The sequence below is a fragment of the Sceloporus occidentalis genome, unplaced genomic scaffold (genome assembly GCF_023333645.1).
Source record: "Sceloporus occidentalis isolate IW3139 unplaced genomic scaffold, rSceOcc1.0.p SCAF_1, whole genome shotgun sequence".
Taxonomy (NCBI): domain Eukaryota; kingdom Metazoa; phylum Chordata; class Lepidosauria; order Squamata; family Phrynosomatidae; genus Sceloporus; species Sceloporus occidentalis.
Genome location: NW_028316981.1, coordinates 143060380 through 143077681, shown reverse-complemented (window position 1 = coordinate 143077681; position 17302 = coordinate 143060380).

Genomic DNA, 17302 nt, shown 5'->3' with positions numbered 1-17302 from the left:
CAAGACTGCAGCCATCTTGTTAAGGAGAAATTATGTAGTGTGTATTTCTCCGAGTGCTTCTGCTTGGCTTGTCTTTGCTTCTAGCTGAGGCTATCACACTGGGCTGAGCAATATGTCTTTGTGCAGTCCAGCTTTGTGGTGAATCAAAGAATGGAAGCATGGCAGCAAGGGTATTTTTCCTTCACCAGAAAAGAAAACAAAACAAGACCCACTGGGCCCCCAGGCAAATCTGGCTGCTGAAGAAAGGGTCATATTTTAATGCACAGTTCATAAGCCAAAAAAGTGCCACCATTCCAGGGAGCCCTGGCAGACCAGCACTATGTTCTCATTTACTTCTCTGATTCACTGTTCCGGCAACTGGCGTCTGCAAGTGCCCACTGGCACAGGTAAGAGTTATGGTTGGTAGCACAACATCAGGAACACAAAAGAGACAGCTAAGCCGATTGTGCTGTTTTGTAAGAGGAGTCCTTGATGCTCCTTTCCTGGAAAGTGGTGCTGTAATAAGCTTCAAAAGTGCTAAAACAATACAGGGATGACAGGATCCTTTCACCAATAATTCCAGTGTTCTCTCTGTCCACTCTAAGGCCCCATTCAGACTGGCATCAAAAATCTGGAAGGAACTGGGCTGATTCAGATGCCCCTCCCCTGAATCTCTCCGTTAGCAAGTGCCCACTACAAAAAGAGGGGCATTTTAAATATTCTGTGCTTGCTGTGAAGGTGCCTGCGGTCAATCAAGCGATCGTCATGGTGACGTTTTTGCAGGGGCATCAGAGGTGTCCTCCCCCTCCTTTTTTTTAAAGAGCCATGCAAAAAATGCCCTGGTGTCAATTTTTTTAAAATCTCTTTTTTGTGTGTTGTGTGTATGTGTGGGCATTTGGGTCAGATCTGCCCCTGTCCCCATTTTCAATCCCATGCAAGCTAATGCATCCCCCACTCCTTGCCCCCCAGAATGCCTCTTACACATGAAATAATAATAATAATAATAATAATAATAATAATAATAATAATAATAATAAATTCCTCACCTCAGAAATGCCAGTAAAGGATGCAATTGCCATGCATTCCTTTTTTTTTAATTTATTTATTTTTGCTTTTAAAAGCAATTCAGGGCTGCCTCTGAATTCAGTAGCAAAAGCATGTATCATTGTCTAATTGACAAGAGCAAAAAATGTAACATTCACATTGTAGGATTGTAGGATTGTAGCATTTGCATTCGCAACATTTCCCCTTTGCTTGAAGCGAGCAGAGAAACCCCTTGCACAAGCTGCTAGCCCTGCTCTGTCTGCCTCAAGGAAAAAAATCATGTGCATATTTGGTCAAAAATAAATTTCTAAAAATATGAAAAGGGGGGGGGGGGGAGGTGCCTGATGTGAGCTCCGTTCATGCCTTGCCTTTGACCTGACCCTTTTCCTCCTGCTAGAGGAGCTTTGCCATTGCCTTCCACTGAGGCTGAGAGAGTGTGACCTGTTCAGTTCCAACTAAAGTAGACCCATGGAATCAATTGGGAATAAAATGGAAATGCAGCACAGGCATTCCTGTAGCATCCTCATATAACACAAATAATAAGAATAGTAATAATCCAGGAGCAAGAGGAAAGTAGAACAAGCAAGCACCCAAAAAATAATGTCAAAAGAGGCTGATTTCCCTACATGCCCCAGCTTGGACCCACAGCCCTACTTCCCTGGGCAATCCTCCTTCCTTCCGACCCTCTCCTCCCTTTCAGCTTTCTCCATCACCCCCCACCTCCCTCTGACAATAATCCAGGTGCAAGAGGGAATGAAAGTAGAACAAGCAGCCTGATTTCCCTACATGCCCCAGCGTAGCCCCGCAACCCAATTCCCCCTGGAAATCCTCCTCCTCCTCCTCCTCCTCTTTCTTTCCGACCCTCTCCTCCCTTTCAGCTTTCTCCATCACCCCCCACCTCCCTCTGACAATAATCCAGGCGCAAGAGGGAATGAAAGTAGAACAAGCAGCCTGTTTTCCCTACATGCCCCAGCGTAGCCCTGCAACCCAATTCCCCCTGGAAATCCTCCTCCTCCTCCTCCTTCCTTCAGACCCTCTCCTTCCTCGGGGATGCCCACTGATCCTTTCCCCCAGCGCCTTCATCCTCCTCCTCCTCCTGCTCCTTCCTCCCACAGCCCCTTTCTCCTCCTCCTCCTCTTCCTCCTCCTCCTCCTTCATCACTTTCTCCACCCCCACCTCTCTCTGACAGCCTTCTGCAGCCCAAAAGTCACCCCTGATTTCCCCCTTTCTCCTGTCACCCTTTGCATCCAGCGATTCCCCTTTTTTCAGCTCCCTCCTCCTCCTCCTCCTCCTCCTCCTCCTCCTCCTCCCCCCTCCCTTCTGATGATGGGAGGGAATGCTCTGACCTCTGCCCGCCCCCTGACCCGAATCCCTCCCTAATTTGCCCCGATCACGATTGAGGGCAAGTTCAAATTTGGCGCAACCTGAGTCTTTTGAGAAAAGATGGATTTTAGCCCGAATCTGGATACCCCGGGGTAAAGGGCATTTCCTTGTGCAAGCCCCGACATGGATTGTGACAGAATTGGGCCCAATATGAACTTCACGTGGAAGAATTGATTTCAAACCTGTCTTTTTCTGTAGTCTGAATGGCCCCTTAGTGGAGGTTCATGCAGGTTGATGCCATGCCAGATGTGCTTCAGTATGCATCAAAACAGGTGGGAGCTTCACTTCATCAACTTTGTATAGCAAAGAGAGTGGGTTGGGGTAGTAGGGGTTCAGGGCTGGGATACACCAGTGGTCTTGCTTAAGCAGGAACTGTTTGTTGTGCTTGGCCCTGCTTCTGGGTGGCCATAGGATGCATCCTTATATGGGGAGGATGCAAATATCTTTCTCCTTAATGCATGAAAGTGAGGATGAGTAAACTGCAGCCCTCCTGATGACATTTTGGACTATGACATCCATCAATCCTAAGCAATGTTTCCCTTCCCCATCCAAAAATGGCTAATGTACCTGCGTTCATTAGCTGCATCCCTTCTATAGCCCAACTTCATAATCACTGGGACACATAATAAGCTGCATTTCCTTTACAAAAGGGGAAAGGGGAACTTGCCACAACATATTTGGTGGCAGCCTTGAATGCTTCTTTCCACACTGGGCTGAGACATTCTGTTGCTTGAGGTGGAACAGCAAACGGTGGTTTCCACTCATCCAGTGGACATATTGCTCAAAGGCTAACAAAGATGTTCTGGCCCATGAGGCAGAAAATTCTATAAATACCTTTCCTCATCCCCTGCAATAAACAAAACAAAACAAAACACACACTCACACAATAATCAGTGGAATAATATTTTGCTTCTTTTCATGACACTCAAGATCTGCTGCAGGAGCTGACTACCTCACACTGCCTAATGCTAGGGTTAGTCCTAGCTTTATCCTGAGCTGATGGACACACTGAGAAGTACCACAAAGAAAGATCAGGGTGAGGCCACAAATACACACAGCTAAATCATAGTGCAAGAATGCAGCTATGAAGGTGGGAGAATGAGGGCACTGGCCCCAAATAAGAATTGTACCTTCCCCAAAATGTACTTTCTAGTATTGTGATACCTTAAAACATCAGCTGGGTGTTCAGAAATACATTTTAGGCATCCAAAGAAAAGAATCAGGCACAGGTACTAAGATAATTCAAGGATAGAAAATATAAGAATTCTAAATATGATCAATTTTAAGTGTCTCACTGTTTGCAATGTTAGTCATTTGGGACTGAAGGAAAATGTACTTGAGAGGCAGAATTCTAGGCTGTGTGTGTAGCCCTCCATAACTACACTGCTGGCATAATGCCAGGATACTGTATCTTGGTGGAAACAGCTGATTCTAAGTAGGGTTGACTAGAATTGTTGTTGTGTGTTTTCAAGTAGTTTCTGCCCCACCTTAAGTCATCAAAATCATTTTGCATTTTAATATAGTTCAATGATGAATGTTGAGTCCTCAGTGTACATAAACACCTGCTACCATTAAAATCATATTTGATTTTAACACAATATTTGCCTTCTCCTTCTGCAGTCACTTTGCTGCTGAGAAATTCCATTTCAAATAGATCACAACTAACAGCAAAACCTCTAAATGGCTTCATCCTTTAAGATCCTGAGGGGTTATTCCTTCCATTAAGTTGCATTCCACCTGATGTCCCCAGCCTCACACAGGATAAGGCTCTGACCCATCAGCCTAGTAAGAAGTGAAAATTTCTAAAAGGGCACTGAAACTTTTGACAAGGCCATTTGCACCTTGCTCACCAACCCAGCATGCTAGCAGAGGTGTAAATGAATTCCTTCTGGACTGTTCATCACACACAGGTCCATCTGATGTACTTCATCACCACTGAAAATATTTCACAAGTGCAGATGGCAGGGAGAAGCTGTTTGTTGCTTTGTCAGTCAGGAACTGCCTCTTAGCATCTTTACAAACACCTGTAACTTGGAACTGGTTGATGCATGTTTGCCTACCCATATGGGATGTTTGTTGTTAACTGCCATCAAACCAACTTTGACTTATGGTGACCCCATGAATGAGAAACCTCCAAGTCACTTGTCATCAACAGTCAAGTCACCTGTCATCAAGGCCCACTCAGATCTTGCAGATTCAGAGCTGTGGCTTCCTTGATTGATTCTATTCATTTGTAAAGCACTCTTCCTCTTTTCCTACTGCCTTCTACCTTACCAGCATACTTAAAAGGCTGTATGATCATATCCATCCACTCAGGTCAGTAGAAGAAATTCTTCTGGATAGCCCAGGAAAAACTCAAAAATCAGGGTGGGAATGAGGGAAAGGCCCTTTTTTTGTTATGGCACCCAAAATGCAGAAAATCTCTCTTCAGGAAAATTCACCTAGCCCTACAGATCTTAGTAGAGAAGAGCAAGATTTCACCCTTCTTCTCCTCTCTCCCCACTAAGTTAACTGAGTATTTTTGCACTTTCAACTCAGTTTCCAGCAACTGCATTAAGCTGAGGACAAAAGGGGGAGACTGAAAAGAGGAGAGAGAAACTGGGTATTTTAAATACAGCTGAAAAAGGGGAACGACAGAGAATTAATCAGGACTGTCCCTGCCATATCAGGACAGTTGGAGGGTGTGTGGACTAGATAGGTCTTGGGTCTGATCATGTCAGGGGTGTCATTAGGGAAGTGCAGGGGGTTTGGGCTGCAGCAGGTGACACCCTAAGGGCGGGGTGACACCACTGTCTAAGACAGCAACATTTCTTAAGCTAGCCAGCCAGGTTGTTGCATTCCCCTGTCCAACACAGGGCCAGACTCAGATCTTAGTTTGTAGATGGGAACAAATGTCAAAAACAATTCTCCTGGGTCCTCTCCCTCTTCCTACCCACATGAAGGGAACAGATGAGAAGGAGGAAAGGGAAGGGAAAGGCAGGCAGGCAAAGCCTTTCTCTTCGACCTCCCCCCGCCAGGAGTAAACTGCCCCCCTCTGCTAGGGGCACCCTGTCAACACATTGTGCCAGTCTTTTCCCTGAAAAAATTCGAGTCCATTTCTTGATCCCAAACCTTGTACTGAAGCCTGAGCACTGGTGATTCCAGTGCTCCATACACAATAGGACACCCCTTCCCTTCCTTTGTTTCTTTGTGCTTTTTAATTGGGTGACTGTGATGGGGTGTAAAATGGTATTTCATGTACCTTTTCTTTCCAGAAAAGGAAATATTGTGGTCTTTGTGTGTGCACGCATGTGTGTGTGTGTGTGTGTATGTATGTGTGTGTGAGAGAGAGATTCTTGTTGGGGGAAAAAGGAGATGATGATATGATATGGGCTTTGGATACCTTCATATGGCTTGCTGTCCCTTGTTTATGTGTCTCCTGGATCTCCAAGGAAGGGACTTTGAATCCCATTGTGGGAGAAAGGAGGGATATAAATCCTTGAAAGAAAAATAAAAACAAATTCTGCATCCAAAGAACATCCTTGCTTCCTAACCTATGGCCTTTGATCAGCCCATCCCATTGAAGCTGTAAATTCCTTGAAGCAGGGACCTAATATCAAGAAATGGTGGTGGGGGGGAGAGCACTAGGGTTGTTGCCTGAGAGGAAAGGGGGTGGCAAACTCAAAAGGTTTGGAGTTTTGTTTTAGATCAACAGGCTGGGAGCTGTGCCATAAGTGTGATGGTTTGGCCTGTCATAGCAATGGAAAGATGTGCCTTTTGGCACATTGTTGTTGTTGTTGTTGTTGTTGTTGTTGTGTGCCTTCAAGTTGTTTCCAATTTATGGCAACCCTAAGGTGAACCTATCACAGGGTTTTCTTGGCAGGTTTTTTCTAAGAGGATTTGCCATTGCCATCTTCTAATCTGGCACATCAGAATGCCAAATTTCTTTGATGGCTTCAAAAGAAAGTTTGATCATGTTGAGGGTGCTAAGAAGCTGCAGATCCAGAACAACTGTGTAGAGGATCCTGGAACAGGCTGTAGTTATAATGAGTGAAGGGTAGCAAATGGCTGTGGGCCAGGGGTAGGATATGCATTGTGCAGCTTGCTAGATGCAACTCCCATCAGACCAAGCCAGAATTGCCAACGCTGAAGAATGCTGAGAGTTGCAGTCCAACAACATTTGTAGGGCCACACAACTCTCACCCATGTTGTAGACTCTGGACTTCATGGTTATGAGGGGTAGGGCTTAGATAGTGGTTGTATATCATTCACTTAGAGCATGTGGTAAACCAACCCAGCTATCCTTGCTTTCCCTGTCCTCTGGCTCATTCTGTAAAATGAGCCACCCTCCAATAAATCCTACCCTGACAGCACTACTGGTGAAAGGAAACATGGCAGAGCATCTCTTTTAATATCTGAACCAAGCTGCATGGAGCTGTGTCCCTTCCATTCCCTTGCATTCCTGCCCTCAAACCATTCCTGGATGTACTGCTTACTGCTTCCTAGTAATTGCCCCTCAGTTGTATTCAATACCCCCATTGCAATGAGTTCTATCCACTGCAAAGAAACAGTCATGCTCATAAATAAATGAAGGAAAAGCAAACTGGCAGTTAATGGAATAATGACAAATGTGGAGAGAAACTAATGGGAAAATGTGAGCAATTTAAGAAGCTTAATTATTTAGAGGGAGAAGCCTGTTCTTTCTGTTTGTGCATGTAACAACAGTGGCGGGTGAATGCAGTCACACTGGATTACAGTGCCTGTCCCTAGAGGGAATGCCAGCTCTTCTTTCCGTACCAAAGCAGGGCTTAGGGGAGAATTTGAAACCTTGTGCAGACCAAGTCACATGACAGCACTTGGGAAGATATCATTAGCTTGGCATCCATAAAGAAAGTAATTTTGGCAATGGAGAAAAATGTGCCAGTTTAAGGCAATTATTGAAGCAATTTGGACCTAACATTTGGCCCTGAAGGGAGGCATAAGAAATAGAGAACTCCCTTTCCTCGACTCAGCGATCAAATGTATAGCACAACAAAAGCTAGTTTCTGTTGTGTCTGAAATTCAGATCCCTGAATTCAAGCTATTTCCACCTAGTCCGGGTTTTTCTAATATATATGATTCCAAAATCCACAGAAGACATATTTCTTGTCTGGGTAAATGTTGAAGCCATCTCAAACTGATTGCGTGTGTGTTGGCAATGTAACTGGTTTCGTTTCAACAACAGTATATGCAACTCCTTTGCAGGGCTTTTAACACAAGCCTACACAGAATTTCACCCAGACATAAGGGAAGTCTAGACTCTGGACTGGACCAAATGAACAATACACTGTGATTGAAGAAACTGTTCCAATACACTGTTGATTCATTATCCATGAATATACCACATAGTGTTGATAATGCCAAGATCGCTTCCCTTTTCCGCTTGACTTTTCTCTCACGCATTTCCATCATTGCTTTTCACACCAGTTCCTATCTGGCTCCTCCGTATGAAGTACTGTGAATCAGCTACTTCAAAGAGCAGATTCCAGAGAGAAAACTTGTTTCTCCTGCCTTTCATACTCTTCCCACACCAAAAATTGCCCCACTGAGGAGCTTATGGCTTTACATGTTCAAAACGGGGCTAGGCCACTTTAAATGTTGTGCCTGCCTCCTGTTGCGTTTTGGGGTTTGTAGTTTAGTGAGGCTTAAGAGCTCTCTGGCTGAATTTTCCAAATGACCCTTCTTAAACTAGAACTCCCAGAATGCAACAGGAGACAGACACAGAATTTAAAGTGACCTAGCCCTGTTTTAAGAGAGTAAAGTGATAAGCTCGCATGAGTTTTGCAATGTACCAGCACACTTTGAAGAGAAGGCTAAAGATCTTGTAAACCTATAAATCCCAGGATTACATAGGATTTTGCTATAGTCCTTAACACTGTGTCAAATTGCATTATTTCTACAGTGTAGATGCACCTTTAAGACAAGTTGATTTAAGAAAGGACCATCATTTTCCATTATCAGTATTTAAAACACACTGAAAAAGAGAATGGAAATTTGAACAAAAATTGTACATTTTATTAAGATTCAGAGATGAAAATATGGAAGCAACTACTATTATGTGTGTGTGTCTTCAAGTTGCCTGTTGACATATGGTGACTCATGAATTTTATAGGGTTTTCTTAGGCAAGGAATCCTCAGGGGTGGTTTTGCCAGTTCCTTCCTTTTAGAGAGAAATAAAATATATCTTACCAGAATAAGAAAGTTTCTGTCCAAGTGCTAACCTTTGATGGGCAATTTCACAGACTCTTTATTGTTCTTCATCTTTAAACAGAGCATACGTGGGGGAAGATTAACCTTTTGGGTTTATAGTTCCTAGAATCCCCCAGCCATGTGACCATGGTGGCTTGAGGGCAGGTGTGTTTTTGTAACCTTCAAAGATACATTTCAACCTTTCCAATGGCAACCCTATATGCAAACTTTCAAGGGCCTTCAAATGATAGTATATCTTCAAATGGCAAGCCTATCTAGTCAAGATAATGAAGAAAGACATTGTAAAAACCGCATACTCCAGATTCAGGATATCTCTCAGTCTTTTGGAGAGCCAGAAAAAGAGATCATCTATAGAATAGTTTTCTCCATAGATGTTAAACAAACTTTAAGAACTAAGGATACTGGCCACACCAGGACAAAAACCTACATCTCTGTGACTGCCAACATCACTATCTTTGTTGCCTTCCATCAAGCAGAGCTGAGACAGTATCAACCATTATTTATGCATTCCAAGATTTTTATCCTGCCATCCAACATGAGTGTAAAGCACTCAGAGAAGTGAATATTTTACAGTGAAATTTAAAAACACAATCCAAAGAACGTAAAAATACTATTCAAAACAAACACAACAGTAATGAAATGAAAACAAACACAACTATAACATCAGTAGATCAAAAGGTCTATATGTTTGAAGGATTCGGGAGAGCACATGAAGAGCTTTGCTGCAGCAGGATCCAGTGGTATTGCTAGGGATGGCATCCCTCAGTGTGGTAACACACAGTGTCACCCCCCTTCACTGACCTCCTCCTGTTCCGCACCATACAGAATCCTTAGTGATGTTTTTTGTGGTAATGTTACTCATAAATTGTAATTCCCATACATCATTGAATGTAATGGCAATAGCTGTGACATAAAAACTAGCAAAATTAAAATTATACCTTTAAATTACAATATCATGTGCATGACTTAAATGTATTTACATGTGCATCGTTTCATGTGGTTAAAGTGAAACTGTGATTTTTAAAAGATTTTTTTAATAATTAATTTTTTTTAAAAAATAACATTTTTCATTTTAAATTTTATTATTTTTAAAAACCTGGGGCCCTCTCCTTTCACCTCCCACTGAGCCTCTCTCCACTAACACCATGTCTTCAGAGTTTTCAAAGAACACAGGTGAACGTCACAGTCTGTTTCTGCCAAAAAAATGGAACTCATACCTTCATCTTCCCACCACCATGGGTGCGGAGTCCTTGTTCCCTTACTAGGGCCAGAACAATGACTTCCAGGACCCCTGAGGGGATGCCATGTGGGGCCCACACAGCTCTACACCCCCCAACAGTTTGTAGCTTGATTTTTTTTTATCATATAGAGTTTGTAAAAAGAAAATGCTTACTTAGTTCCAGTGCCCTCCCTATGCCCCCCTGCTTCCACTTTTCATCACCACCATCCTGGATCTTTCTACACACTTTGGCAACCACTGCTCTAGAGCCAGTGACAGAGTTGCACTTGCCTATTAGTATAACAGAACCTTGTTCCTCTACTGCCTTTTTAACTCCCCCCCCCCAAAAAAAAAACAGTACAGAAGAGAATCCTAAGTCTTCCAGAAAAGGTTTGGAGTATGCATGGGGAGGGCTTGTTTCTACAGATGGAACAACTTCAATGGGAATTGGTCTTTTTCTTCAATTTGTCCTGCAAATGCTCTTGTTGTATCTATTGCTGCTTCTCCACAGCCACTTCCACCATGTTCATCTAGATGTCCAAATTCAAATGCCTTTTCAAGTGCTCCTGTATATTCCTTCAGTGCCTTTTTGAATGGACAGAAATGTGCTCCCCCATTAAAAATAAAAAGAAATAAAAACTGAAAGTATTTATCCTTGCTTTTCCCCTAAAGGTCACATTGATGCATCCTGGAAGAGCATCCATCACAACAAATAAGGGTCTCTTCCCTGGCAGCTCCTCAGTGCTTCCACTCTTCTGCTCATTGGCCCTGGACTGCTTGCCCATTGCTTTGTTCCACTCCTGCAGCAATGCCAAATGCAAAGGGTGCCAAGATATTGTACACTATGCTTGTAGTAAGCGATCTGTGTTCCGACAAGACAAGCTACAAAGGAAAGCAAATAAGCCAATTATAGGGAAACATCAGATGAGCCCATCCCTGTATTTCTCCAAGATGCAGCCACCGTTTCCCTTGAAAACTGAGGGGGAGGTGGGCGGAGGGGGACCAGGCAGCCTGGGAAGGTACAGCATGTAATAATTACACATTCTTCTTGTGACAGCTATTGTCAAAAGATTAAAGGACTCAAACTAAGTTACTCCACGCCTCTCCCTCCCACAGCACAAACGTACCAAGTTGAACAAAGCGGTTAGCACACCAAAGAAATAGAAATTCATGCCCCCCCCCCCCCCCGCTTTGTTTAGTGGATGCCAGCTCTCCCTGTGTTGGGGCTTCTTCAGTTTCCTCCCTTGCCTTCACCACTTGGTTTGCTTTCCTCCCACTAAACTGAGGAAATACAAATAAACAGAAATAACAAGGGGACAATGGTGGTAACAGGCTGATTGAACAGTCTCTTGCTTTGTCTTTGGGTTCCTCTCTAGTTATTATACCTCCCACCATTAGCTTAGAATGACAGAACAGAATGAAATCTTGGGGACTTTTTAGCCCCTATGGTTTTTGAAAGCCAAACAGGATTGGTAAAGTTCTCTGAAATCATGCTATGGATGATGAGAGTTGTAGTCTAACACATTTGGAAAGTTCCAGATGGAGAAGGGCTAGACTACAGTAATCAAGGGGGAAGGCAATTGTGCAAGTCTTTCCCATCTCAGTGGCATCCAGTGAGCAGCATAATAATTGGGTTGCAACGATTAACACAATAATCCCTACTGGTGTGGTTGCACTCTCCACATCCAGCTTTTCTTTACTAGGTGTTGGTTTTTCCTTCATATTGCCCATCTCTGTGTTCCATTCTCTTGAAAAATGTGATTAGTAAGCCAACGTCAACAAAATTCCTTTTTTGGATGACACCTCCCAGAATTCCCCACTAGTTTGTTCACTAACTGGGGAATTTGGTTTAAAAAGGTAACTTTTTCAGGCTCTGATGCATGATTATGTTCTACTAAATACATCAACACAGTGCTCCATTTTTTAAAATTATAGTGTAGAGATGAAGAGAGAAATTGAGCCGGTTCTACAAGGTAGTTCTGTTCCTTAGATAAGCTGTGCTTGTAACAGTTTGGTTGAGAGTCATTGTTCTACCTCAGCTCTTTAAGTTAGTTAAGTATACTTAACAAAGCAACTCCTCCTGGCTCACCACTTACCTGATGAAAATATCATTCACCCATGCACTGATCACTGACAGAATGGACCTTCTTCTCCTCATGAAGCTCATGAAGTAAGTTGGGGAAAAATACGATCATGACAATATTTTCATTATCATGACTATGCAGTGACCTTGAATACAGAACAGTTATTGATGAGGCTGGGTAACTAGATTTAGCTAAATATATAACTAATTAGCTGATGCAGTATACAGGCTGACATCCATTTTGGAAAATCAAATTTTTTCTATTTTAGATTAGCTGTTTGCTCGTACCTGTGTTCATGCATTAAAACTCAACACTTTCCAGCATGAATTTCCATTTTGTTATTCTGGCTCATTTTTCCTAGGCTCTTAGGGGCTGAACAGCAGCTGCCCCTTTCAGCACCAGATCAGGACAACTACATGCTGCAGTCCAATTTGGTCTTTCCCCAGCACAAAAAGAAGCCACAAAAAGTGGCTCCTTTTTGCGTCATGGAAAGGGTGCCATAACTGCTGGCACAGCAGCTTTTGGCTCTCCTTTGGTGCTGCATCATCTGGACGCAGCGCCAGAGGAGCACCATGACACTGCCTGCCATGTGATGGGGCACACAGCATCACACTGGCATGGGGTGGAGTCGAGGCATGCATCATGCAGATGCCACGCCCCCACTCCGCCCCAATACCAACCTTTATGGCCTGTCTGTTGAGGCTCTTAATCATTTTATGCTGTTATAGCTATGCTGTTGGATGTGAAAATGAGTTAATACTCCATACAAGCTCAATATCAGTTCTCTGAAAGGCTTGATCTAAGTCTGCAAGACAAGACAAGGCAATCAATTAACAGCTGAAGGCAACAGTTTCTTTTTTCCAGTGGTAGATGCCTCTTTCTGAGTTTTACCTCATCCCCACAAAATGTCAAAAAGAAGCCCAGCAGAATCCTTCAATCCTGGTATAAGACAGCTTCCAATGGATTTAAAGTCAGAAAGAGACGGCAGGCAAGCAGTAAGCAACAGGAAGAGAAGCTGTAGCCAGCCCTTGGGAGCTCTTTTGAGGACAGCTTTACCCCCTATTGAGGTATAGTTCTTGGCAGATGCCCAGCTCTGCCAACACCTGGTCCTGGTCCTGGAATAAACCTCCCACAGCACAATCTTGATAGAAATAAAAAAGCAAAGTATTTTGTATTACAAGCAATATGAGGCCATAGGCGCTACAAAGGTAAAGAGAGAAAGAAAACTAAATTTGAAAGAAAAATATACGAAAACCTATGCACTTAACTTGAAATTGATCAGTCCAAGTGTGCTTCCAAATTGATGGCTGCAGGAAAATAAAGTTTCATTCAACCCACTCTAGGAAAGGAAGCTGAAGTATCTCTGTGAACAGAGCTTGCCTTGAACACACAAGCCATGCTGACAGATGTAGAATCTTAGAGCTGGAGGGGACAGCAAGAATGATTTAGTCCCATCCTCTGCCATGCAGGAATACACAACTACAGCACTCTTGAAAGATGCCCATTCAACCTCTTTTTAAAGGCTTCCAAAGAAGGAGAACCACTCACATTCCACCAAGGCAGTCTGCTCCACAGCTCTTACAATAAAGTAGTTCTTTCTAATGTTTAGGTGGACTCTCTTTTCTTGTCATTTCAATCCACTGATTTGTGTTCTAGTCTGTGGAGCAGCAGAAAACTTGTTTGTTGCATCTTCAACACAACATTCCTTCAGATATTTAAAGATGGTTATAAGTTAAAGGCTTTTGCAGATGATCTTGTGTTTTCTATAGAGAATCCACTACAGAATAGTAAAATGTTAAACCTAATTTTGAAAGTATATAGTGAACTGACTGGATTTAAAAGCAATAAAGATAAATGTTATTTTGAATATGCACATGAACAAAGTTGGAACAAAAAAGTTGTCAGAGAAAACAATATATACGAATATGAAGAAAGTAGGATATGCGTGAGTAAACATTTTGAATTCTAAAATAATTATGTTCAAATTTGGAACGAAATAAAAAATGCATACAGAACTGGATAGAATTGAAATAATCATTGTTGGGGAAAATTTCAGTCATCAGAATGAAAGTACAGTGAGCCCTTTCCATCTGAGGAAGTAGACTTAAGTGTACGAAAGCTCATGCTGCCAACTTCTTTCTTTAGTTAGGGCCCATACAGACAGGCCAAAATAAAGCTGCTTTGGGTCACTTTGGAGGTATGCTGTTTAAATGACACATACATCTTAAGAGGCCAGAAGCTGCGCCAAAGCTTAGGACTGGAGCATGGCTTTGGTGCAGCTTCTGGCCTCTTAGGATGCATGCATCATTTACACAGCATACCTCCAAAGTGACCCAAAGCAGCTTTATTTTGGCCTGTCTGTACGGGTCCTTAGTCCCAAAGGTGATAGAAAATCTCTCTACATACTGATTCTACAGATTAACACAACTATATCTTTGAATTCTTTCCATGTATGTGGGCTTGGTTGGGGGGGGGGGGCATGAGGGGAAAAAACTCAAGCCTATATTAGCCAATAGGTGATGATGTATATGTATTTACATCAGCACACCTATAGGCACATGCCACCATTGGCTAATATGGGGTGAGGCAATTTGCAGGAGCTCCAATCCACAAATGGTTAGCCCAATATTTGCTTAAAAAACTCTTTTTGTTTCAAATTTTGTTGATTTTGACACATATAACTTAAACAATTGTAGAAAGATATTTAAATGTTATCTGGTAAGACAAAACCACTAACAACAATAAGATTCAAGATATTGCAATATTCTAAACAAAGAGGGTTTTGGTTTTGCCAGATTTAAAGTCATATTATCATGCCTGTTGTCTTGTATTGCTAAAAGACTGGATTGCATTTTAAAAAATAGAAAGATTGCTTTTAATGGCAGGTTTTAATTTGAGATTTGGTTGGCATGCTTTTCTTTGCACTCTGAATTTAACAATCAACATATGAGAAGATTACTGAGAATTTAGAATAAATATAAAACTCATTTTTATTCTAAATTGCTTCTTTGGAGTTTACCACATGAAGCACTATTTGGGAGAGAGACATCTGTGACTAAAAATAGCTGACTTATAAAAGGTTAAGAATACAGGATAAAGTGCAACTTAGAATGAAATCTAGTGAGGAATTGGAAACAATAACAAATATTTCACTGGATCTCATATATACAGTCTGTTCAGAGATTTAGGATGGATCAAAAACTGTAAGATTTTGAAGTGATGGAATCAGAACTGGAAACTCACATTTGCTCAGATGATGATAATATAATAGCAAATATGTACAATATGCTGTTGAGAACAGAAATGGAAGATGAATAAGTGAAAGAATGTATGATAAAATGGGCACAAAATATTGGTAGTCAAATACTTTGAGACAGTGGAGAAAGTCTTAAAATACACCATGAATTTGAAATAAAATTTCTATAAAATGATGGTATTGGATGCCAGAAAGACTTTCAAAGATGCATAAAAATGTTACTTAAAAATGCTGGAAATATAATCAAAATGATAGGACATTTTTCATATGTAGTGGTCATGTGATAATGCTCATAAATTTTGGAATCAAATCCACTTAATATAGCAGTGATTCCTTCCAGGCAGCATTTGCTTTGGGTTTTTGTATGTCTTTGGGCAACAAGATTTTCAATGGGCCAACACTAATGGTCCTACTTCCAACCATACCCTTCACTTACGAGGCCTACCAACCCCATTCTTTATTTTTCTAACCCTATGCTTCTCCTATTTGTCTTCTTCCTTGTTAAACAAACAAATATGGTCTTAGCAAAAAAAAATGAGAATTGTAGCAATGTCACATCAAGTGACAGTTTGGCTGGCCATATTAGCCCAGGAGTCTTGCTTTTTTAATTTGGGATGCAACCACTATATCGTGGGAGAAATCCAATCATTTATTTGTGGTACATTTCAAAGAAGTGGCTGTGTTAGACACTTGCAGCATAAAAGAAGGAAGGGTGAAGCAGGACAAAACATGAGGAGAAAATATGTAGCAGCACCTTTAAAATTAACTGGTTTTTTATTCTATGTTTTTATAGATATCAGTTTATTATTATTATTATTATTATTATTATTATTATTATTAAGCTTTATTTATGTAGTGCTGTAAATTCACACACTTCTTCAGATGTAGTGCAGAGTGATATTAAAACCTCAGGTGATGAACTATACTTATACAGTTGTGGGATGGAACAGAATGTAACAGGATGCAGAAAGATGCAAATTATGTCCTCACCCTAATTTTTCAAAAGGCTGCATAAGGTGATGCAAATCTTTCAGATCTTTACAATAGTCTGTTAGTGTTGACATGTGAAAGCAATAAATCTGGTTAGCAAAAATCAGCTTCCCTGGGTTCAAAACTCTCTGAGAATATTGCTTGCTTGCTTTTGTTGTATGTGTAGTAGCAAGAACTCTTATTGATATATGCAGTACAGTTAACCTGCATACATCTTGTATCCACAGATCCTTTGTCCATGAAGTTAGCCATGCACAGCTTGAAAATATTCAAAAAAAAGATAAATTCCAATGCCATTGTATGTAATGGGACTTGAGCATCCACTGATTTTGGTATACATGAAGGATCCTTGAACCAAACCCCAGTGGATACCATGTGCCTATTGTATATTTGACAGTTGATGCAGATCATTTAAACACAACAACAACAGCACTCCACTTTCAGCAGCCTTTTCTGGGTCTGGTGGAGCTGCTGGATGTCTGGGAGAGGGAGGTGACTGTGCCATCTGGCAAGTGATGTTCTCAGACTCAGAGGGCACCCCCCTTTGAGGCGTCACTTTGTGCAGTCCCCACCCCACCCATATCTCTTTAGTGATGCCTCAGGATATATGTCCTTGTTCATACCTCTGCTAATGGATTGGAATTTGTGAATATAATTCATTTCAGCCATTTCTATTTCTAGACTTCCATAGTTCAAGGTCTGCAATCTGTGTATCCAGGAAGATTGAAATATTCTGCACCTGGTTTTAAGGTACAGTTGGCCCTTCTTATACACAGATTTTTTATACATGCATTCAAGGATTCACGGTTTGAAAATGTTCAAAAAAAGTATAATATCAAACCTTGATTTTCCATTTTTTATAAGGAAAATTTTTGCTATGTCATTATATTTAATGGGACTTGAACATACATGGATTTTGCTATCCATGGGGGATCTTGGAAACAATCCCCAGTGTATAACAAGGGTCCAGTGTATGATTTTCTTTAAAATGTTTTTATATGGTTTTTCAAAATTATAAAACCACAGAGAACAGAAACACATATGCTATTTCTGTCAGATTTGTGACTATTAATCCTCTTGCATAGAGATTGTCCTGTTTGTCCAATGTACAGTGCTGCT